The sequence below is a fragment of the Ochlerotatus camptorhynchus genome, unplaced genomic scaffold (genome assembly GCF_037179485.1).
Source record: "Ochlerotatus camptorhynchus isolate MF236.1 unplaced genomic scaffold, CSIRO-AGI_Acam_v1.1 ptg000330l, whole genome shotgun sequence".
In the NCBI taxonomy this organism is placed as follows: Eukaryota; Metazoa; Arthropoda; class Insecta; order Diptera; family Culicidae; genus Ochlerotatus; species Ochlerotatus camptorhynchus.
The window spans coordinates 4,445,830-4,471,028 of NW_027040818.1; the positions used below are offsets into that span (position 1 = coordinate 4,445,830).

The 25,199-nt window shown below is 39.5% G+C and overlaps 1 protein-coding gene across 4 annotated transcripts in view; it reads left to right on the top strand.

The window, feature by feature from the left end:
• foi (fear-of-intimacy) overlaps positions 1-25,199 on the top strand; it is a 118,621-nt gene that overhangs the window by 9,715 nt on the left and 83,707 nt on the right. For 3 of the 4 annotated variants that reach the window (XM_065230437.1, XM_065230438.1, XM_065230439.1), the window contains exon 2: positions 15,553-15,786. The gene's annotated coding sequence lies outside the window, so the exon portion shown is untranslated. Of the gene's footprint in view, positions 1-4,053; positions 4,116-15,552; positions 15,787-25,199 lie in introns of those variants that run through there. The other variant, XM_065230440.1, reaches the window with a different exon arrangement.

The following is a 25,199-nucleotide window of genomic DNA, read 5'->3' on the forward strand; positions in this document are numbered from 1 at the left end:
CTGATGGAATGTTCCTTGGCGGATCAGATAGGTGTCCAAGGAACGAAGGAACAGATGACCACCGCGCGGAGAAGGGATCCCGACGAATGGACTTGTTCATATCCGGACGAGATGGGAAGGAGAAACAACAAAACTACCGAAGAAATCCGTAAGTGCGTCGGTGTTCAGTCAGTGAATGAAGAATCTTCAAGCGCTACAGATTGCTTCGTATGAAAACTAGCGCCTGGGTTTATTGATCGGTCTGAACAATATCCACTTGATTGCACTTGAATAGCTGTTCGGTCCAAATGAGGTGCAACCATCAAACGCGGGGACATCACGATGAAGTAAGCAATCAGGACCTGCATGATCTGCTGAAAAGTCAGTACGCTTAAGAGGACTTCGTAGTGGTGAACAGTGCTGCAAAATATCAATATCAATACATAGAATATGATTACACTAGCCACTTGATGTCAGTATGTATCACTTCACGCAGTTAGAACATGTATATCATTCGCCTCAATGTCAGTGCGCAAATGACATTGACATCGTGAAGGGACCACTGATATTCAAAGTTCTGCCGCAAATGTTTCTTATATGTGCCAGCTAATCGAGTACCGATCTTTAGAAAATTCCTCAGTTATACTAATACAAATTTATTGAAATAAAAGTTTTGATTTGCAAGATTTGCAACTTTTTCCTAGTAATATTCATATGGATAATAATATCAAAACCGTACGCCTGATATTATACTTACTTCCAATATCAGTGTCGGATGTGAAATGCAGTGCTAGACCAATTTGACATTGTTGACAGCACACAGCACTGGTGGTGAAGCTTTCAGAATCGGAAGACGATAGAAGAGCAGACCACCAGAAGAGTGGCCGACCGATTCGAGACCGGCCTACTGTGGAAGAAAGGAGAGGTAGAACTTCCAGATAGTTATCTGATAGCAAAGTGCAGGATGAATTGTTTGGAGCAACGACTGCTGAAGTCACCACCGCTGTTCGAAAACGTTTGCAAGCAGATCGAGGAGTATCAGCAGAAGGACTACACGCATCTGGCAACACTGACGAATTAGAAGAAGCCGATGGGGATGCAGCAGCAAGTGTGAAAGCAATGTCCCTCAATTCCTTACTTCTCATAGGACCCGATTTGCTGATATGTATACTCACCGTATTTTGCCAATTTCGCGAACGACCGATCGTTTTCGGTGGGGACATCCGCGAAATGTACCACCAGATGCAGATTCGTTCAGCCGACAGACGAGTGTAGCGATTCGTCTCTATGTTCCGCCCAGCTCGTAAAGAACAAGTACACGATGGAATGTGCAGCACAGTTTGCGGAATCCGCCGCAGCAATCGTCGACAGCGTTGATACCATCGAAGAAGCGATACAGCTTACAAAGCAGGTGAGATTTATACATTCGAACGTGTTTAATTCGGAAAAAAGTCCTCATCAGCATTGGGGAACCGAAACCCGTCCAGAGGATCCATTTCAACCAAGACAAAGAGACTGGAAATGAACGTGTGCTCGGCATCATTAGGAATCCAGGTCAAGACGTTTTCTCCTTCTCGACTGACCATCGCGAAGATCTGCAAAAGTACCTGCAGGGTCATAAGACACCAACGAAGCGCGTTGTACTGAGTTGTGTCATGGGCAGGCATACCAAAAGTACCGCCTCATGACAGTATTCCAACGGCTGTCGCTTTCTTTTTCCTACGACAGCCTTGAGATTGAGCTATAAGCGACAGCCCACAGTGAGGCTTTTATACGACATGCAACGTTGCCGTCTTGTGCTGTTCACGACAGCTTGTTCTTAGTCATGTATTTTGTTCGTTCGGCTATGACAGCCTCGGATGGTCATTCGTAACTTTCCTCGTACATACAACAAGCAGTCCGTCAAACTGCCGATTTGTTGCTGCTGTCTTTGAAATTTTGTTTGTATGTCGTAAAACTGCTACTACACTACCAGTGTGGCGCCGGAGCTCGTTCGGTTGCTATCACGTTCGTGCTACCCATTGCAAAATTTTCATCCGATATTTTTTTTTTAACGCACGGTCTCCGGCGAAAAATATAAGCCTACCCGACACCAACCTGACTTCTACCAAACCCCAACCCGATGTTGGCCCGACATTGACCTGACATAAACACAGAATTGACCCGACATCGACCCGACATTTGGCCGAAGTCGACCATACAATGACCTTACATTGATCCGACATCGGGCCGACATATCTGTTCGGGATCATTCTTCTGGGTTTATTCCATACTCCACTGCCGTATATCAATTGTATATAATGTCTCGTGACAGCCTTTTCGTGACAGCCACTTGGGTAAGCTGAGGGATGTCGTCGGTTTGTGAAGGCTGTTATGACGACAGAAACATTGAGAACCTGGTCATAAAGAAATGCATAAATACAGCCCATTCGGTTCACTACGTTCCAAGCACGATGATTTTAGCAAAGCGGGTATAGATGCGACTGTTCTAATACAGCTTTCATTCGTTCGTGCGTGCGCTGTTACCAATACACTTCGAATTCAGATCTGAACGTACGGTAGCAAGCGGTAGTAAAGCACACAAAGCAACAGTCAATTCAGGTATAAACCAACTGTCGCGAGGAGGCTGTACTTTTTGGAAGCCTGGTCATGGGGTTCTTCGATCCGTTGGGACTGCTCTGATTCTTCACCGTACATGGAAAGATCTTGGTGCAGGACTTTTGGCGAAGAAGTCGACGATGCATGCTTGGTTAAGTGAAAGCAATGGACGGAGCTGCAACTAATAATAGCATACAAATTTACTTGCTCCTTTTGCGAGAAATAAGCTGATATAAAGTTAATGTAAAAACTGATTTATTAGGGGTCACCCTACTTTAAAAGTAAATTACCTTTTAAAAACTAGTATAAACATTGAAGATAATAAAAAAATGTATCTTCAGCAAAGTTGTTTCAAATAAATTGTTCTACAACTTTGAAGAACATTGCAACGGTCTATCTCAAATAACTAAAAAGTTTATATTTTGAACTCAATAACCATAGGTACCACCCTAATTGAACATACATAAAAAGATTGTCCAAAAAATATATAAAAACTTTCCCGAAGCCATCACTAACCTTAAACTAACGGTCCATTTTTTTTTTGTCTTCTTAAATACGGCTTTGATACCAGCATAGACATTCAAAGGCGCATTCATTATGGCAAGGAACCGTACCTACTTTGGACTCCGGAGGACGCTCCGGTCGAATAAAATTCGCTGAACCACGAAGTTGATTATCTACAAGACGTTGATAAGACCGGTGGTCCTCTACGACCACGAGACCTGGAGTATGCTCGTGAAGAACCAACGGTGTTTTCGAACGGAAGGTGTTGGGGCCTATCTACGGCGGAGTGCAGCTGGAAAACGAAACGTGAAGGAGGCGAATGAACCACGAATTGCAGCAGCTGCTTGGAGAACCGATAATCGTCCACACTGTAAGAATGCCGGACGAAGACCCAGTGAAAATGGTTCTCTAAAGTGACCCAACTGGAACCCGAAGAAGAGGCGCGCAGTTTTGCCATGGATCGGGTACCGTGGATTGTTGAGTCTGATTGTTGACCAGTGACCAGTGGTCAAAGTAACCCTGATTTACAATAATCTCAAAATGCTTGCTCGGTTTATCAAAGTTCTTAATCCGCCATCGTACTTCGTCAAACTTGTATTTCGCTTAACAACCCCCGCGCTAGTTCACGGAAATCGAAAACTATGCGAAAATGTCATGCAATTTTGGCAGTATCGACTCTCCCACAACCAACTGTGTTCGTCCGTACTCATCCATCAGAACCGGCTAGCAGCAGCAGCAGCAGCCCAAATCGAAATCCGTTCGCCGATTCTGGAAAACGCTCTCAGTTCTCTCCCACGCCAAGCCGTAATTTTTATCCGAACCACCTAACAAACGGCCATGTCATGTTCATCAGTCAGTCGCTGTTCATCGCCTCCGTTGAACGGTTCATTTTCACCTACCAAACTAAATACACCATCAACTAGAAGGCGAATCGAAAAAGTTATAAAGTTTCATCAGACAAAAAAATAGCGGCGTGTCTGGGTTTTTTAAATCATCGTGGTGCAGCATCTCTCTCTTTTTGTCTCCCGCTCCTGGTACGTACCGATGAAGATCCACAAAAAGACCGGCTCATCGCACGCATCCACGGAATTCTCGTGGATCACTCTTCGGTTGTAGTTTGTTGTGCTACATATAGAAGTGAGCGTGAAACGAAACTTTATTTTTAATTCATCGGCCATATCCAAAATACCTCCGCAAGGCCTGTCCGTTCTAGTTTTTGGACAACGTACTTTTCTGCCTGCAGTTGCATTTGGAAGACGAGGACGAGGACGACAACTTTGTGCCAGACAGTCAAGTGCGTGCAGTGCAAGTGCATCGTGTGCCCATGTGTTCTGTGTAAAGAAGATTGCTCGAACGACGAAGAAAAAGGCCGCTTGCAATTGCAATCACAAAACGCACCCAACAATGCCATCAGAGAGAGAGATATAAAGTTGCATACAAATTGCAGCAGCACTTTTACTTTCTCCCACCCACCACGCGCCAACCCACTGTCAGCATCGTGCGTGCGTCGTCGTCGTCGATTCCCATTACGTATGCAAGTGAGTTGCACAGTGGTTCAAAAGTAGGCCAAATTTGTGATGCTGAGGTCTGGTTTTCAATTTGCCCGATTTGCTAAAAATACGTTTCTACGTTTCTATTAATTTGAGGCCTCCCTTAGCTCAGTCGGTAAAGACGCAGCTATAAAGCAAGACCATGCTGGAGGTGGCTGGGTTCAATTCCCGGTCCGGTCTAGGAATTTTTCGGGTTGGAAAATTTCTCGACTTCCCTGGGCATAGAAGTATGATTGGACTTGCCACACAATTATACAAATGCAAAAATGGTACAGGCATCGAAAGCTCTCAATTAATAACTGTGGAAGTGCACCTAGAACACTAAGTTGAGAGCACGCAATAAGCTAATATGCGATATGCAATAAGCTTGAAATGCGAAGAAAAAGAAGAAGAACACGTTTCTAATTTACTGGTAAGGCCAAGGCCAATTCAGAAAGTTGGTTCCTACTTTTAAATGGTTCGTAGCCAGCTTTGAAATTTCAATTTGAACATTAAATTCAATAGATTTGGTCAAGCCCATAACATTTTGGAAATTTCGAACATCCCATTGTGGTAAGACTTCCAAGAAATCGTTCCAAAAATGTGAAGTACTGCAAGTAATATGTACAGGGTGATTCGGAATAACTGTCACTTTTTAAAATGGGCATAACGATTGGTTTATGGTTTTTTTTTATATCAATATATTACACACCTTCAACTTAGCACACTTTAATTCAAATCTCCCTCCCTTTACCTTTAATTACCAGCCACATTTGCCACGAAAATTAACCACAACTGGCACGCACGCTTTTCTTCCAGCACTTTTTGAGTCCAGGCGATACGTCTCAGTTCTGATATTGAACGGATTTTCTAAGCATGGTTCCTTTGTACCTCTATAATGATGCGAAACAATGTAGGAGGTTGTATCCAAGACACGACCGTAGCTTTGACGTAGCATTACGTCCTCGGTATCAATATTCGGCGACTGTATTAGGGAAATAAATTTTTTCCCATCACGGAAACGCCTCGTTTCCTGATGAAAAAATTACGCGAGCTATCGTTCAATTAAAATTAACTCTTAAGCAACAATAATTTATGGTGGTGCTGTCGGGATTGTTGAGTAATGCTGAGCTATTAGGGTGTTCAACACGGATGAGGTTGGCGAGCTGTACGTTGTTTGGAACGAGGGTGACGCACTTAGCATAGATGGCCCACAGTGGTTCACGACGAGCAACTGAATTCGATCAGTAGCGGTGCGCCTTTTTCCTCTTCTTCGGTAAATCGAGGGCTCTTGTGGGCACCCTTTATAGCTCGCTGTTTGCGAGAAGCCTTTTGTTGTGTACTGGAGAAAAATGTACAACGCCACTGCTGCTGCTGATGACGACCGACCGACCGGACAACACCACACACGGTGATTGAATGAGCACCGTTCGGTGAGACCGGATGGGATTCGATTTTGAAATCTGTGTTAGGGAAAGCGCTTTTTGCAGGCAATCCATGATAATTTTGATCTCCATTCGCCTAGTTTCGAGATATGTACCCTCTGGTGTTCGCCAAGGTAGCCATTTGGGGCCTTTAATTTTCATCCTGTTCGTGAACGATCTGTGTAGTCGACTGTGTTCTTCGAAACTTATGTTCGCCGATGACTTAAAGATCTTTCGTACAATTAAGTCAAGACTTGACTGTTGCGCACTCCAGAAGGATATTGATTCCCTTTTGCGCTGGTGTACATTGAACGGTATGCAGGTTAATGTCACAAAATGCTACGCAATATCTTTTAGCCGTTCACGCGAGCCCTTACGACATGACTATAGGATAGGACTCAGTAGTTTGCTCTTCGTTTCTTCAGTTAAGGATTTGGGTGTTATCATCGACTCTAAAGTCAGATTCAATGAGCACATCTCCATGATAACTGCTAAAGCATTCGCCACATTAGGTTTCTTTAGCGAAACTTCGTAAGATACGCTTTACGTGTTCTGCCCTGGTGGTGCAGGCTGATTGACCTGGACACGTTGGCAGCAAAGAGGAAACTACTTCAGCGACTCTTCGTGTTTGGATTGCTTAACGGTGACGTGGATTGCAACTCTCTTGTGAGCCAAATCTACATCAATGCTCCTCAAAGAGTTCTACGTAGTTACACGCTTCCGTGGCAACCTACCCATCGGACCAACTATGGATTCAACGAACCGTGGACTTTGTGCTGTCGTGTGTTTAATGAAACGTTTGATGTATATGATTTTAACATTAGTAAGTCTACTTACAGACATAGAATTCGACACCTAGCCTAGAAAATATCTGTACAACATTATGTGGAAGATTTAATTAAATAATAATAATAATAAAAGTTGGACATTTGTGTAATTTTCAATAGTGACCTATTGAAAATTGTTAAAGTGTTTATTTTGGCAGATTTGTAGAGGAATTTCCAATCGATTGGCTTGTTAAGAATTAAAATCCATCCGCTATTGACAGAGCTATAGGTGTTCAAAACCTGACCACTTTTCGTAACGCGGCCGATTCTGGTTTTTTTTTTGAAATTGTACCCCCAACATGTTTTTGAAAGACGTAATCCTACGTCAAAAAATGTTTCATTCTTTTGCAGAGATTTCAGTTTCTAAAAGATAACACACAAATTTATACAGATTACTGACCTGCTCCATTTTCACGTCCTTGGCTGCTCCATGCTGTCCATGGAAACGAATAAAATTTCAAATCCTATTACATATCAATACAAGCTGATATTTGTACACACTTTAAATCAAAAATACCCATTGAGAATTGCATATTTGTGAAATCGGTGACAGTTATTCTGAATCACCATATCACCATGTACATTTTTGTACGAATTTTATTTAGATTTGAAGTTGGAATTTTATTTAGATTTGAAGTTGTAAGTTCCTGACACTAGTTTAATTTTTGTTTTGTTTATTAATTTACTTGATAAGGCTCAATAGAATTAACTTTACAGAGCCGAGGATTCTGGTTCCCTATACACCTTTATCTTTCTTTATTAAAGAGACTTTCAGCCGTCGGCTGGTTCATCTCTGGTGTTCACTATACAATACATCTTAAAACTATAGTCAATAGGTGCAACACAAGAAACACTTTATCTTCCGTTGTCCAAGCTTCCGCCATCAGAACGGGAACCGCTTCCAGTGGTTTCATTGTATGGCAGTATCGCCAACGGGGGGCAGAGCGCTTTCATTGGTGGTGGTCGTAGCAAAGAAGGAAAAGGTCTTGATAAAGAAGGCGCCAAGCGTCATCGCAAGGTTCTTCGTGATAACCGCCATCCGTCGTCTGGCTCGCCGTGGCGGTGTCAAACGTATCTTCGGTCTGATCTACGAGAAAACACGAGGTGTGCTGAAGGTGTTCCTGGAAAATGTGATCCTTGATGCTGTCACCTACTCTGAACACGCCAAACGTAACCGACCATGGATGTCGTCTACACTTTGAAGTGACAGACGCACTCTGTACGGTTTCGGAGGTTAAATCATCACTAACTTTGGGAACAAAACGACCCTTTTCAGGGCCAACAAGCTTATTACATTAAAGCGTTGGAATGGAATTTATCTGTGCCTGGTCCAAACGTCCATATTCAAAACCACACGCCCCCAACGACCACACAAAATGCTCTCCAGAGTTGTAATCTTGTAACCAAACTTGGAACCAAGGTTGCAAAGACTCATTTCAGCTAAAACAATGTTTTTCTAAATTATGAAATAATTAGATGCCATGATCAAATTTTGAATTGGTAGGATACAAGAAGAGGTTGCAAAGAATGTGTTTGACATATTAAACCTGTTTATTTCACTTCATGAGAGTCACAATCAGCGATTTTTCACAAACTCACTCACTCACTCACTCACTCAGCGATCAGCAAATCGCTGATTGTGACTCATAGAAAGCAAAATTTACAGGTTTTATGTTTCCAACGCATACTTTGTAACCTCTTCTTGTAAGTTACAAGTAAAACATGCCATCATACCATCTTTTGGTTTTATTATTCCGAAAAACATTATTTTAGCTGAAATGAGTCTTTGCAACCTTGCTTGGAACCAGGGGTGCAAGTGATTGTGATCGATTCTCTTCATCAACTTTATGGTTAAAAAAATACTACAAATTTGGTACGCCTACAATTCAAAAACGGAAAGAGTTATGATAATAGATGATCGATCAATTAAAAGAACTAAATGCTCTTCACATATGTTCCGTCCACTAGCGGTCCTACGTCAAGCTTCCGTTCGAGCCCCTAGGCACAGACCCTTCTACTTTTTTTTAGATAAGTAATAAGATTTTGTCATGTCAAGATTCATGGGCTGAACTAGCCGCTTTGAATAACTATTCAAGAGTGGTTTTCCACACAAAAAAAAACGTATCTGCTTTTGTAAACACACTGAAAACGAATCCAGCTCAGAGAGTGAGTAATTTTTACTCATTAATATGGAGAAATTTCTAAAAGCTTAGGTGTCACTCAACTCTGAGTGACCAACGCTTTTGGAAATTTCTGGTAGGGTAAAGTTTCTCCAAAATTATGGTGGTCCTGTTTTGCGTGGGCGAGCCACGAGTTTTGACAAATTTACGTTTGAATCTTTGTTTACAAAAGCAGAAGCGACTATTTGAAGTTTCAATCATGTATTAAGAGAAGTTTAGATTTTTTTTTCAGTGGAATTTTGAGAAGATTTTAGAATAAATTATAGGGAAAAAATCGAGGTATTTCAGAGCAAATTAAAGAGAGTTTTGGAATGAACTCAAAGAGATTTTAGATTTGAACTCAATTGTGTAAGTTCAGAATATAATTTTAAAGCTAGCTCTGAAGAAAATTCCAAGGCAATTGTGAGGAGGACTCCGGGATCCGTAAATAATACCAAGGGAATCGAGTTTTGAAGGTACAATTCTATAGAAATTCTGCGAATAATTTTAAGGGAATTCCAAGGATAATTCCAAGGGCCACACGAAAATAATTTCAAGGAAATTTCCAAGCAAAATTTCAGGAGAATTTATAATAGAGCTCCACGATGATTCTGAACAACATTTTAAGACAATTCTGATGATAATTACAGTTACTGATCTTCACATCGTACGGCTCGAAATCACTCTTCTTCTTCAAACGCGTTCGAAAGAATGAAGCAAAGCAAGCAAACTCGAGCGATGCAAACGATGCTTTGATTCGAGTCTCTGTGAGTGACCAGTGAGCGACGATTATTCCTGCTGTTCTTGCTGTCCTCCTTACAGTCTCGTTCAATTCGCATCGTCCGTACGAATTGATGTGATCGGATACGAATGTAGTTGCGTGCGATGCAAAACGATGCGAAGCGAAGGGATGAATATTCACCGCGAATGCTGTGTGGGAATGTTAAATGTGAAATGTTGAAAAAAAAGTTGAGTGCCACATTGAGAAAACGACATTACCATTCATTGTTGCTTTTCTCTTCAATTCCAGTAGGGTAGAGCACTACTTCGTCGTAATCGCCCATTTCTGTTCTATCGATCAGAAAAGATCAATAATATCAATGATTTCACCGTGCACAAATCAATAATAGGTTTGTTCCGATGCGTTAGTTCATTAGCTACAACATAAATCCTGTTAGAGCGCATTGCATTAATATTGATGCTCATTGTTCTCAAAACAAAAGAAGCGCTCCTAGCGAATCCCCTTTTTCTACGTTTATCCGTGGGACGCAGAAAATCTAATGGCGTTTCAATGCGTTAGGACGGAATTGAAACCAGGGTTCTGCATTTTCGAAACAAAGAAAAGAAAATGATTTCTCCGCAGAATCGCTTCATTTCGAGCAATATCATTTTCGTGTAAGTCATCGTGTTTCTTGTTATCGAGTCACGATGAACATTTCTCTTTTCAAACATGACTGGACTATCACTTGTTTCGTTCGTCAAGTGCTTCAGTTCATTTCATTCGAAGCAAAGACTTGTTTCAATTGACGCAATTAATGACTCGAAAACTGCTTCCTTCGTTTTTTCCACTTTCACTTCAATTCGGGGCTCATTCGACTTGTCACGACCAGACGACGCAGGCATCAAAATATAGTATCCGGATAGTATCCACACAATATCGGTTGCCGTTAGGGATGGCATCCGGTGACGACGGGGACGACGCGAAGGTGCCGAAAATCGATATTCGTCGTTATTTTGGAATCCAAAATGGCGGCCATCGGGTTTCAGAAAAAGTGGTATTTTCGGAACGAGGATGCCGCGCAGATGCTGAAAATCGATATTCGATGCCATTTTGGAATTCAAGATAGTGGCCATTGGTTTTATGAAGTGTCAAATACCTTAAGATATGGTTATTTTCAGAACGGGATCAACGCGTAGATGCCAAAAATCGATATCCGACGCTATGTTGGAATCCAATATGGTGGCCATCAGGATTCAGAAAGTGTCAACTATCCTACAATATGGGTATTTTCGGAATGGGGATGCCGACAATCGATATTTGACGCCATTTTGGAATCCAAGATGGTGGCCATAAAGTTTCATAAAACGTGTCAAATACCCCCAACGCGTGGCTGCCGAAAATAGATATCCGATGCTATGTTGGACTTCAATATGGCGGCCATAAAAGTGCCAAATACCCTACAATATGGTTATTTTCGGAACAGGGACCAATGAGAGATGCCAAAAATCGATATCAGATACCACTTTGGAATCCAATATGGCGGCCATCAGGGTTCAGAAAATGTCAAATACCCTACAATATGGGTATTTTCGCAATGGTGACAACGTGTGAATGCCGAAAATCGATATCCGATGCCATTTTGGAATCCAATATGGTGGCCATCGGGTCATAATAAGTGTCCAATACCCTAATATCTGGGTATTTTCGGAACGAGAACGACGCGTAGATGCTGAAAATCGATATTCGATGCCATTTGTAGGCTATTTGACACTGAAATCGGTAGCCACCATGTTGAATTTTAAGATGGCGTCGGACATCGATTTCTTTGACGGTATTTCACAGTTTTTCTGAACCAAAGCCGCCATCTTGGATTTAAAGACGGCGTGACATCAATTTTGGGCATCAACGTCTCATCCCCATTCTGAAAATAACCATATTTTATGATATTTGACACTTTTCCGCAAATGGGAAGCCGCCGTCTTGGATTACAAAATGGCGTCGCATATCGATTTCCGGCTTCTAGACGTTACCCTGATTCTAAAAAAAAAACGTTTGTATGGGTATTTGACAGAATTTAAAACTTTTTCTCAACCCGGAAGCCGCCATCATGGATTTCAAAATGGCGTCGGATATTGATCTCCAATCTCGATCCCTAAAATATCCATATTGATGGAATGGCATCAGCGTTTCCCGTTACCTTTATTTATAGATATTAGACAGTATTTCCCACTTAATCTGAAACCGGAAGCTGCCATCATGGATTTCGAAATGGCGTCGGATATCGATGTTCATCCACTATACATCATCCTGATTCCAAAAATACCTTTATTGATAAGTATTTGACAGCATTTCCCACTTTTTCTTAAACTGGAATCCACCATCTTGGATTTCAAAATGGCGTCGCATATTAATTTTCGATCTCTAGACGTCACTCCAATTAAAAAAAATACCCATATTGATGGGTAAACAAACCACCCGACACTGATAAATTTGACATCCACGTGCACAGATCTATACACATACGCTTAAATGAACCGAATAAACAACCAACAAAAGTCATAAAAACTGCACGAATTTGTATCATACAGCTTCGCTTCAATGCAAAAGTAAGTTCATTTGACAATGAAAGAAGAAATGAACACGAGTCAAGCCAAAACAAACAGCATGAAAACCGATCGAAAGTGGTTCTCTTGATGTTGACGGGGATCTGTTCGAAGAGAAGACAGAATGACTTTCAATTGAAAGTGATGGTTGACAGCTTCATCGTCGCTTGACGATTTTCGATTGAAAGTGACTTTGTGGGGCCCTGATTGAAACTCGTAGAACGAATTTAGAATCAAGAAGCAGTATTAGATTTTAAACAATATCTCAACAATTTGTCACTCTTTATCAAATCTAACGGTGCGTTTGGAAAGGGGGGAGAGGTAGCTCATCGATTCTTCCGGTTCGCCTCCTAGCATCGTGCTATAAGGTACCAGGCGATAACCATGGTAGTTGATCGATAGCTCGATGAAATCATTTCGCTGGCGTCTGTAATGGGAACTTCTCATAGCAGGCGTTGACGATGGGACGTTGTCGAGTTGTTGAATAGCAACTATCGTGGTAACTCACCGATTACCTGTCGATCTGCCAAATTTGGAAATACGTCTGCATTGAATTGTCTCATATAATAATATTCCGCCCACTATATCACAAGAAATTGCGAGTAGCTGAGTGGAATGGAGATAAGTTAAGCATTGGGTACAGGACCAAGTCTCCCCTGGGTGGTGCCAGAAGATGAGCGCAATAGAATCATCTAGTTGCCATAAGGCACGGAATGAGACTATTTCGTTAGTCATTTCAGGTGGATTAGAGCAGGTTTAGGTTTAGGGTGGGCGTTGGCGAGATTTGGATTTTTCAGGTGTAATCCTGGATAGGACCCTGTCATTGAACGTCGCGTGAAAGTGGAACTTATTGAAGGCCTAAGTACTTTTTCGTAGTTTTTAGTTTTCGGATTTGAAAGATCGTCGGTTACAGTGGCCTGCTTACTGAGCAGTAAAATGCGGTCCCAGGTCCTTACATATCAAAGAGATTTATGGTAAAATCGTGTATTTTGCGAAACTCGTTGTTGGTTCCGGGTTTGAATGGATACAAAAATTTGAGCAACGGTATTATGTGATATGAGGGGCTCGGTGGCCTTAGAGCAACCGTTTTTGCTTACTGAGCAGAACATCATGAGTCTAATCTCAGGCCCTTCCACATTCAAGATTCGTCAATCGTTTTATTTGTTAATATGACTACATGGTAATAACAGCAACTCGGTGATTAAAAAGGTGCTCGTCTGCCTAGTAGCAAACGTTTTTGCTTACTGAGCAGAAGACCGTGGGTTTAGTCCCAAGCTCCATCGCGTTATACGATCGTTAGGACATCAATTCAGCTTATCGTTTACCAAAACGAACCCTGCTGCAAACCCAACCCTCTTATCCAACATCCCAGTGATTCCTCGTGGAAGTGCAGAGGTGTTCTCGGCTTCCATCAAAGCGAGTGTCATGTCAACACAATCCTTCCCATTCCTTTCTTGACCTGTGTTCGGGCGCGGCCGGCGCTGGTATTGCCTAATTTAAGATCACCAGTTTTTACACATTGAGGATGATTGCTAGTCCCAAGCATCGTCTATTGGTTCTCTGTGTAATTACAGCTGATCTGGCAATAACAGAGTAGCAACCGTGGGCGGTCAATCAAGCTCAAGCTCAAGCTCAAGCTCTAACGGTGCGTTTGGAAAGGTGAATAAATTTAGAAGCCATATTTGACAGAAATACTCAATTTTTTGTTTAAAATCGTTCAGAAAAGAGAGGTAAAGCGCGGGCTGTGCCTAGTAGGACGAAAATTAGATCAAAAACCCTACCTTACGCATTGATGTGAAGCATTCGTTGTGAATATTATTCGGCTGCGAATCGAATCATTGTCGAATGCATCACCCAAGTCTTCGAGCAGAAGTAAGCTGCTGGTGAGTGACGAATGCTTGATGGAAAAATGTAGTAACTCAGCGAATGATAGCGAAGAGGAGAGGTGCCAAAAATCCGGAGAAAACGAACCATTCGTGCATCACTTTATTCGTGCATAACTAGCGCATCGTTTACTGTGATAGCATCAAATCGCTGATGAGCAGCAGACAATGCGATGCATGATTCGTTGCGAATATCTGCAACCTTGATTACAGGAAACAGAGTTGGGAGGAAATACTATACTTTATCAACATGAAGCTTTAGTGCGATAATTTATTAGCTAGGGGGAGTTCTGAAGATGATAGATTGTTAGTTCCGCTAGAGTACTGCAGTGTTAAAAGTGAACAGAAGTTGAAATTGAGCAAAGGGCCATTTAATGCGACAATACTAATCAGACGCACACTCCTTTACCTAGCTCATACATTGATGGATGAAGGGATTTGAGGTATGTCCTCAGATCCACAGGGAATTCTAAACAGAATTCAAGCGAATTTTAAATAAAATTATGGAATCTTTGTTAAAAATTTAAAGACAATCTAAAGATTAATTTCATAATTTTTTTGGATTGATCTGCAGAGAATGTTTAAACTATTATAAATAAGAGAGAAGCTCAATCTCATTTAAGAAGAATTCTGAAATAAACTTAGTGAAAAATGCTTGACCATATTCCAATAAAATCCTAGTAAAATAAAGTTTGAGTGAATTTTCAAGGTAGTTTAAATATAGGCAAATTTTGAAAAATTCGAACGCAGAACCAAATTTGACCCAAGAAAAACGCAGCTGTCTTAGTAATGACCCATTTTAACTAAATACCTTCGGCTTTCGGTTTTATGCTTAATTTTAATGTATATCGTACAACCGGGAAAATTTCCAAAATGCGGGAAAAAACTGGGAAATTGCTAATTGGGATTCACTGGTCACTATGGATTTGGTTTATCATCTTAAATACGAAAAAGAAAAGTTTTACAAACCATACAACTTCATCCGATTCAACTTAATTTGTAGTAATTTATAAATGTTTGCTATCGCAGCACAACATAAAGTGAGCGTAAATTTAATGCTCACGAGTTCACCCACTTTCGAACCACTGTGCCGGTCGCGGCTCCGGAGAGTGCGTCGTCGTCGTCGTCGTCGACCATGTAGTCTGTGTAAATCTGCGAAGAGGAGGACTCCGCCGGATGAATGCCTACATTTTTCATATACCGATTCATCAGATTCAGTTTCGTCCGACGAGAGCGTGCGTGCGAGTGGCCAAAACTGTCGTCGTCCGCATCTTCCCGGATTTTATGCAAACAGTTTTGTTGATTTTGCTTTCTTTTTTGTTTAGATAATTCAAATACGAACGGCAGTGACAACAGCTGGAAGTGAATTTCGTGTTCGGGTAGAAAAGGAAAATTGGTGCAAAGAGTGTGACTATATAGTGTGATTCTTGGCAAATAAACGGGATAGACCGTACCGCCTATCGGTATCGGCAGGCAAGGGCTGTGTTGTGGATTCGGTTCCTGCTTGAAGCTGTATCGAACCGCCGAAGATATACACCTAGATAAACAACAGAAAACAGGTATGTGGACAGGGAATTGTTTAGTTTTAGATTGGAACCGTCAAGGTCGCTCCATTGTGCGTGCTAAAACTGCGTCCATCGAAACAAAGCTAGGGACAGGGACATTTTTCCCTAAATTGGTATTGCCACTGCAACCACAACCCCATTCCCAAAAGGAAGGAGAAGAGAGTTGCAGCAGCAGTCACGGTGGGAATTAATTTCAGATGAATGCATCACACTCACCGACAGTGAGGAGCTCTTGGGTGAGAATTTGACTCTCACTGTGAGGCCGTTACCGGTTCGCTCTCGCTCCCGTTTGCAGAGATTATTTGCGAGTTGGTGAACAGACAGAAGCATTGAGAACTACCTACACAGATTGCTTCAACCGGCGTATAGGATATACATAATCCCCCATTTCAGGGAGAAGATGCATTTCCTTGCTTGCGGTGTTGAGCTGCTTGAGCGAGGGGTTCGTAGATGGTTCCGAGCTCGAGCGAGTAATTTTAACTAAAATACATTCAACGATAGCTAAGTGACTGATTTGTGTGTGAAAGTTTGCTTACTGTAGCAAGTTTCAACTGAAAAGCACTTTTATGTCAAAATAGTTCAAAATTGAAATTTCATGGAAAATCAGATGGCCTTAAAATACATTTGACAACTGGTTTTGCACATGAAAATAAAACGGGTCTAAAAACTGAACTAAAGCAGAACATTCCGATTGGTTGTTTAATTTAGGATATATTGAAATTCACAATAATGCAGTGTTTCTCAATCTATGAGTTGCGACCCGCCGAAGGGTTTCGGGACGTCTATAGATGGGCACAAGAGTTCAGACAACTTTCTCCTAAGTCGCTGCAGTTTTATGGAAAATTATTGATCAAAATTTAAAAATAGTTTGGGACGGAGTTATACGCATAACTGTCCCATGTTCTATGTAATCCTTATGCACCGTGGGACTCTTATGCGTATAACGGCAGTATAGGAACCTAATGCTTCTTACGTACCGCAACTATAGGAGCGTTTACCCTATTTAACATTCACATATTTTTTCTTTAATTCTTTTCGTTGTGAATGAAAGCCCATTTGAGTGAAGCTGCTTTCAAGCCTCTTCTCCGATAGACACAAAATCTTCTATCCTTTCAAACGAAATTTATAATAAAATGCACTTTCCAATGAGCTGAATTAAGGTCGTATGGCTGTAGCTTATAATCTAATTCAATATTTATAATCTATAACAATGCACAAACAGAGAGATTTCATATCAAATAGACCAACTTGCTAGTTGGAGAGCTCGAGAGCACAGGGCTGGTAGCGAGTCACTTTTTAGTGACTTGGTCACTTTTTTCAAGTCAGTCACTAAAAAGTCTCTTTTTTTTAAGGCCAAGTCAATAAAGTCACTTTTTCTTGTAATAAGTCACTATTTTCAACTTTGTGGCGCTTAATCGTCTTTCTATATCTACAGGGTGTCTACTCATTTTTCTAAATAGACTTACCTGAGTTTTTCAGGTTTATTCAGTACTTTACCGGATAAAATCCAGGTTTATAATAAGAAATCTATTCTTTAAATGCGTTAAAAATATGCTTTTTTGTAGATCAACAACTGCAATTTGCATTAACTGTTTTAAGACATGGCAATCAGTGTTAAAGAAACAGCTTTACAATCAAATCCATTGAATGTTGAAGTTTAACACTTACCTAATTTCTCACTTTATAAAGTTCAAAAAAAAAAACTTACTTAATTTGAGTAAGTCTAAGATCTAAAATTGTTCAATATCTTGAAGTTTTGTATTTCATATTCAAGATATTATAAATTTTGAAAGCTCCAGAATCAAAAAAAAAAATAAATGATTTTTTTAAGGTTCGTAAGTGTAGGAACTTTGGAGAAATTCTAAGTAATAAAAAGAAATGCTGAGAATTTCAGTAAAGCTCCATAAACAAACTGCAGGAACATGAGAGAAGTAAATACGCTGAAAATATGGGGAACTTACTGGAAGCTTCAAGAACCACAGGTGTCAAGCGAACTTGAGAAATATAGAAAACATGAGGGGTATTGTGCAATTTTTTTAGAAGTTCTAAGTACCTCAGAAAAGTTAGAGATTTTTGGGGAATTTCAGATCTTAAGAGCAGTTTCCGAAGCTTTAGTCCAGACTTTTGGAGCAGGAATAAAAAAGTGGAAATCAGGATAGTTCCATGATGTGCTGAAAAAAAAAATCAGAACCCTTAAGATGTTCCGAGAATTTCAGAGAATTTATGAAAACTTCAGAAATTTTCCAGATACTTCACAGAAGTCCAGAGAATTTCAGGGAAATTTAAAGGTGTTTACGGGAATCCCATTTATTTCCGAGCAGAACCGAGATCTTAAATAGAATTGAGAGCTTTAGGGAAGCATCGAGAACATCAAGACAGATTAGAAAATCAAAGGGCAGTTCAAATAATTTCAAGGAAATTGTAGAAACCTTAGAGAAGTTGCGAAAAACTCAGGCAATTTCCGTAAATTTCAGCAAAGCTTCGAAAGAATTTCTTGAACGTGATAAAAATTATGAACATCTGGAAAACGTGAGAGTATTTTAAGCGTGTTATACTATGGAGATTTCAAGTACTTAAAAAATGCGAAAATTTAGTTAAATTTATTAGAGAAAATCAACGAAGTTCCATTAATTAAAAAAATGCGAGAACTTTTAGCAAGCAGTGATATCTTCAAGAAATTCCAAAGAAATTCTTATAAATTTAGATAGTTTCATTATATTCAGCGAAGTTCCGAGTACTTCAAGGACGATCAGATATTAAGATTAACTTAAGCAAATTTGCAGCGACTAACAAGGAGTTCCGTGGAATTATGGGGTATTCCATAAATTCTATGATTGATCCGAAAACGTCAGAAGCTTCAGGGAATTATGAATATATATTAGAAAATCTGCCGGATTTTTAAACAAATTTAGAGAACTTCAGGTAACCATAGATAAGTTCAGGGAAAAGGGAAAAGTGAGCGTTTATAATGCTTATATTACTTAAAGAAAACTGTCGAAACTTTAAGGCAACGTTAGAAACATTGAGGAAATTTTAGGAAGTCCTATAAAGTTCAGGGAAGTTTAAAAATTTGATTAGAAGTATTGTGAGTGTTCGGCTAGTTTCTCAAACTACAAAAGAACTTCAAGGCAGTTTCATTAACTGACTGACTTTATTCTGATTTCCATTGAAATATTCCTCAACATTTCAATAAAGCTATCCTCCTAATTCAATTTTCTTTTAGTTTTCCTCGGAATTATCTTGAAATTCTCTTTTTGAGAATCACACCTTGGAATTCTGCTCACATTGAAAGTCTCCTAAGAATTCAGTGGCATTTCTCCTCACAAATTCCTTAGATTTATTCTCATAATTTGTATGGCAAACCCTCCTGAATTTATTTTCCGAATTCCTTTGAAAATGTTCTGGAGTTATTCTCAGATTTAATTGCAATCCTCCTTTTAGTATTTTCAAAAGGATTCCAAGGACTTATGCTCTGGATTCGTTTTCTCCCACAACTTTATAAAATAATCCTCAGAAGGCTCTTGAAATTTTGTTCTGAAGGAGGTTGGCTTCTCAGAAATTTTCAGAGTTTCCATTAAAATTAGCAAAAATTAGAAATTAATTCAGGGTTTCTAGAAATTCTACTCAAAACTTTCTGGCTTCACAATACATCTAAAATTCCTTCATTTGATTTTTTTCTGAAAGATTTTTTTCCCAGAACTTCCTTGAAATAAGGTCCTTAGAAATTATAATAAAATTTCACGAGCTTTTAAAACTGCTTGGATTAAGACTCCAGATTCTTGAAAATTTATATAAGTATTATAGCTTTTAAGTCCAGAACTAGTGCACATTTGAAAATTTCTAGAAAATAAGCATGTTCCAAACCCAAAAAAAAAAACAATTCTAACCTCTGTTTTTTTTTTTTTATTTATTTCTTACTGAATATTAGTCCACTGTGGATCTATAAAGTTCAAAGTGTGAATGTAAATAACGAGAAACATTAAATACTTGTATTTTAAAATTCATTATTTTCTTTAAATATCCTTAGTAAGAAAATTATTAAATTCTCTGAGCCTTCCAGATATTTTAAAGAAAAAATAAATTTCCTGAGGATTCCCGGATTTCCAGGTTTTTGAAGTTAGTTGACACCCTGACTAATACCTTGGGTTTGGCCATAAACTTTCTAATGAATCTTGCGTTTTAAAGGTTCATATCGTACATAAGTGTTTATAAGATACTTATTGAATAAGTCTAAAACATCAAACATTTATTTTCTCTTAGGTGACTTTTTAGTCACTATTTTTACAACTATAAGTCACTATTTGGTCACTTATTTCTTCAACATGGTCACTAAAATCACTATTTTTTAAAGCAGGGGTCGCTACCAGCCCTAAGAGCATGGTATACCTAAGAGAAGAGGAGACAATACGGGGGCGAAAATGAACCACTTTTCTATCAAACGCGAACCAGCTCTTGATTGGCCGATTTGATGTGCGTAAGATAGAGATAGAGATAAAAGAGTAAGAAGTCAGTTGTCTCCTCTTCCTCTTAGTGGTATACAAGAACGTTTGACGTTTCAGGAATGGTGACAGCGTTGAAAACGTAGATGAAGCAAGTGCCAGAACCAATTCTCGAGTAACATTTGAAATGGGCCTATCGGGTTTTGATACCATTCTTTAGCACCACTTGATAGCTACTAATCGTGTAGGAAAGTTCCTCATAATCGAGATCTTCGATGTGAAACATATATCAAATAGACAAGAAAAATTATGTAGGTAAATATATCATTTTCCAGGATGCTTTCAAGAACTGGCTGTGCTGGTGTTAGATTAGATTAGATTAGATTAGGGAAAGTTCCGCATAATCGAGAAAAATCATTAAAAATAACTCGATTTTCGAAACGGCCGATCAACGAAATTTTTCGATTCATTAATAGGCCCACACGCTAAAACGGCCAACCATTCATTTATTTCATTTCATTGATAAGCCTAGTGACGTAGAAGGACCGATGATTGAAAAATTTCAAACCAAAGCTAGGCCCTACTGATTGAGGCAGGGCCGATAATTTGTTTTGAATTTATTTGACGCTGCGAAAAGACTTAGCAAAGGGCGTACCATTTCTGATGAAAAGCACAACGACTTAACAAAAAGCGCCTATCCATTGAAAGATTCACAAAAAGGCTTATAAATTTATGAAATTAAATTGTTATCGATTTTCATATATTTTTCAAAGCTTTTCGCATATTTTGGATGTTGCATATTGTGATTGTGAACAATATTAATGCCTAAAATACTTCAGTTTTCTTAAATATGAATTAAATAGTGGCGGAAATTTTTTTAAATTCATTTTCTGGGTTGTTTACGTTTTGAACATAGGCCCATTTCAAATGTTATTCTAGAATTTTTCAATTAAATGGAGTGCACCCGGGACCCGAAAGCCGTTGAACCTGTCCAATAATGGCAAAGACGATGAAAACATAGGTGGTGTGAACCCTGGAACCATTGACTTACTTCATTAGGGGTGCAGTACAACCTGGTCTATACCAACCTATAACCTAGTCTATACAAGATGTGGAATTGATGGCCTGTACGTATTGGTGCAGTTTGTTTTTCACTAGGCTTTCAGTCGGCTTCGCACGATTTGCTTCTTTCGTACGTTCAAACACGCTCATAGTTACGTCTGCAGTATCTCTGGCTTCGGCCAGACATATACCAATATTTGTTATCTGACATAAAACTAGCATTTCTACCAGACCTTGTAGCTAGTTTACTATCTATCTTGTAGTTACTAACTATCCATTAATGGTGACAGCGATGAGATCGTTGGTGGTGCGAACTCTGGACCTTTTAATTTACTTCAATAGGAGCGCTGTGCCAGTCTTGTTTCCTGACAGAGAACTGGCATTTCTACCAGACCGAGTAGCCAGATGATGATCCAAAGAGCGTTGAAATATTGCATCAACGTTTCACGCTATAGGGGACCATCTATAAATGACGTAGTGTACTTTGACCAATTTTGGACCCCCCTCCCTACTTGTATCATATTTTGCTATACCTTATTCACAGCCGGTCACAACCCGGCCCTCCTCCCCCCTCAAATGCTACGCCATTTGTGTATGTTCTCTAATAGGTCTGAATTGTTTATCTAAGACCAGTGACCAGTGAACCGCGAAATCGGGAAATACCCGAAAATTCAAATTCACCAGAAAAAACGCGCATATTTCGATGCCAAATCCAGAAAACAAAATTCTTCGTTCTCTCTCAGGTCCTTTTCAAGATTGATTTCAAGGCCTGAGGACTGGACTAGATGTTCAGAATTTTGTCACCTCGAAGAAACATTTAAATGGAATTCTAGGGATAACACTATGATATTTCAGTATTGGCTACAAAGGAGTTCTGACTAAATTTTGATTGTAAGAATAATATTCTAGAGCAAATTTTAATGAATATTATTTATAATAAAATAGTTAACATAGAGTTTAAAAAAAAAATTAGTTAGTAAATTCTTGGAAGTTTTAGAGTGTTGATGAAGGTTTCAAGGAAATTTTGGAAATAACATAAGGTTATTGAATTCTGTGGACAGTTCCAATTATTGGGGAAATTACAAGGAAAATGTGACGATAATTTCCATGTAATTTCGAGAAAAATACCGAGTGAATCGAATTTTGAGGTTATATGTAAGTCCCAAGAAACTCAGAGAAGAGTTTCAAGGGAATTCCAAAGATAATACCAAGGGCATTTGGTGAAGAATTTCTGTAGTATTCCAAGATAATCAGTGGAGAACTCAGCTGACAGAATCTGTCGGGAGATCAACATCCATGATAAATAAAAGTCGTCGAAACTTTCTGAGAGAGTTTGGAGAACCTTCCGGAGGAAGTCGGAAGACACTTTTGGGACAAGTCAGTTGGACTCCCAGGAGTTCCGGGATAAATTGCAAGAATATCCCAGTCAGCAATCAGCAGAAACCTCTGGAGGTCTGGAAAAAAACTCACAGATGATATCAGAAGAAACTTCTGGAGCAAACCTGAAACGCTTCTAAGGGAAGTGGAAGTTGGAAAAAATCTTCCGGTGGAAGTCGTTGGAAACATCCTGATAAACCTGTAAAGCTGGAAGAAAATGGGAAGAGCCTTCTTCCGGTTGCGAGAATTTGCTGAATTTTATATCAATTCCCTTTAAAACTCCATTGAAATGTCGCTCAGAATTCTCTTGGTATACTCTTAAGAATTTTGAAACCTTGGTACAGATCCGGAACATCCGTAAAAGTGGTCAATGCATAAAACTTTAGGATATAAGAAAAAAATTGGGGTCGTGATATAAACATGGACCCGAATGGTTATGGGACCGTCCTCCGGATGATCCGGAACATCCGTAAAAGTAGTCCATCCATGAAACTGATCCTAAAGCTCCGCGGCTTTTTCGAAAACACATCGAACTGTGATATAAAAAAAACATTGGGGTCGTGACATAAACATGGACCCGAATGGCCATGAAACCGTCCTCCAGAAGATCCGGAACATCCGTAAAAGTGGTCCATCCATGAAACTGATCCTAGAACTCCGAAGTTTTTTTTCGAAAACACTTGGAACTGTGATAAAAGAAATAATTTGCGATCGTGACATAAACATGGACCCAGATGGCCATGGGATTGTCCTCCGGAAGATCCGGAACATCCGTAAAAGTAGTCCATCAATGAAACTGATCCTAGAGCTGCGCGGTTTTTTCAAAAACACTTGGAACTGTGATGATAGATGGCCATGGGATTGTCCTCCGGAAGATCCGGAACTTCCGTAAAAGTAGTCCATCCATGAAACTGATCCTAGAGCTTCGCGGTTTTTTGAAAACATTAGGAACTGCAATATAAGAAATAATTTGGGGTCGTAACATAAACATGGATCCGAATGGCCATTGGATTGTCCTCCGAAAGATCCGGAACATCCTTAAAAGTGGTCAATCCATGAAACTGGTCCTAGAGACCCGGATGGCCATGGGACTGTCCTAGGATCTTCCGGAGCACCGTTCCGTTGTCTCCAGGATCCATATATAGGAACAATGACTGTATTCTGGCTAATTAGGAACATTTGTGCCCATGAATCTAAATTATAGATCTTAAGCCACTTGCAAAACCCATAAACACACCTTGAAAAAACGTGTAATGACTCTTTTCACTTAAAAAAAGTAGACCCCATTTTCAATATTTTTACAATCAAAATAATCCACAGACCCTAGGAGTCCTATATGTACCAAAATTTTTGAAATTCATCAAGAAATAGCTATGTTATGTCATTGCAAACTTGCTATTACACGCTTTTCGGAGGCTTCGTAGCCGGCGTAACGTTTTTTACCCACCGTATTCGAAATGTTAATATGTAATTGTTTGAGTGCCTCTTCAATCAGGCGAAAAACAAGAAGATTGTTTTTTTTCAGATATTTGGAAAATATGTAGCACATATTAGGGCAAATGGATGTAATGTCGGCCTAAATACCCCTAATTTGGGCCTATACATAAATTCAGCAATCGAATAAATTTTCAATAGCAACCAAAAATATCCATTAGTACCGTCCCATCTAGATAAAATTCATAAATAGCAGATTTTTAGCGATGGGCCTAATCTTAGGTCCATAGGCCAACATTAGAGCCATTTCCCGTGTATAAAAAAAACACTATACGATATCAAAGGTAATACCCTAAGCCAACGTTTCTCAATCTATGGGTCGCGGGCTGGTCTCAGGTGGGTCCTGCAAGTTCAGCCATCTTGGATATGTTTGTAAAATTTCATGCACAATTTATCTGATTTTAAAATTATGTTCGTATAATCCAAATTGAAGTATGCTTATCCAAAACGAAGCGTTTCACACAGCAATCGAATTTTCTTTATTTGTGCATGAATATAAAAGACCCTACGATTGTGAGTATGAAAAGGTTTTTAATTATCATTCTGCAAATTATTAAATTTAGATTAAGTAACATAGCATGGCGAACGATTTTTAGGAATGAAGATAATATTGAAACTGCTGTGGACGTCTTCTACAAAGTATTATTTGAAATAATATTTGAAGATGTTCCATTAAAAAGATGAAAACGTCAAAGTTACTCAAAACATCCTGTTTGGTATAACAGAAAAATTATAAACTTAAAAAATCGAAAGCAAAAGGCACATAAGGCTTATAAAAAGCAAGGTACCAATGATAATTTGGCAAACTATTTGCGTATTTGCGATGGATTAAATATGACAATTGAAATTTCATTTGAGGAATAGAATTCAAGAACCGAACTCGAAATTTCAATTACGTTTAAACTAAATTAAAATCAGACCATTTTCAATAAAAAAATACATTTTAATGAAACGGTTGGTGACAACGCAGCAGATATCTGCAATCTATTCGCTACTTCCTTCCAAGAAACTTACACCTCTTTTTCAGAAGATGAT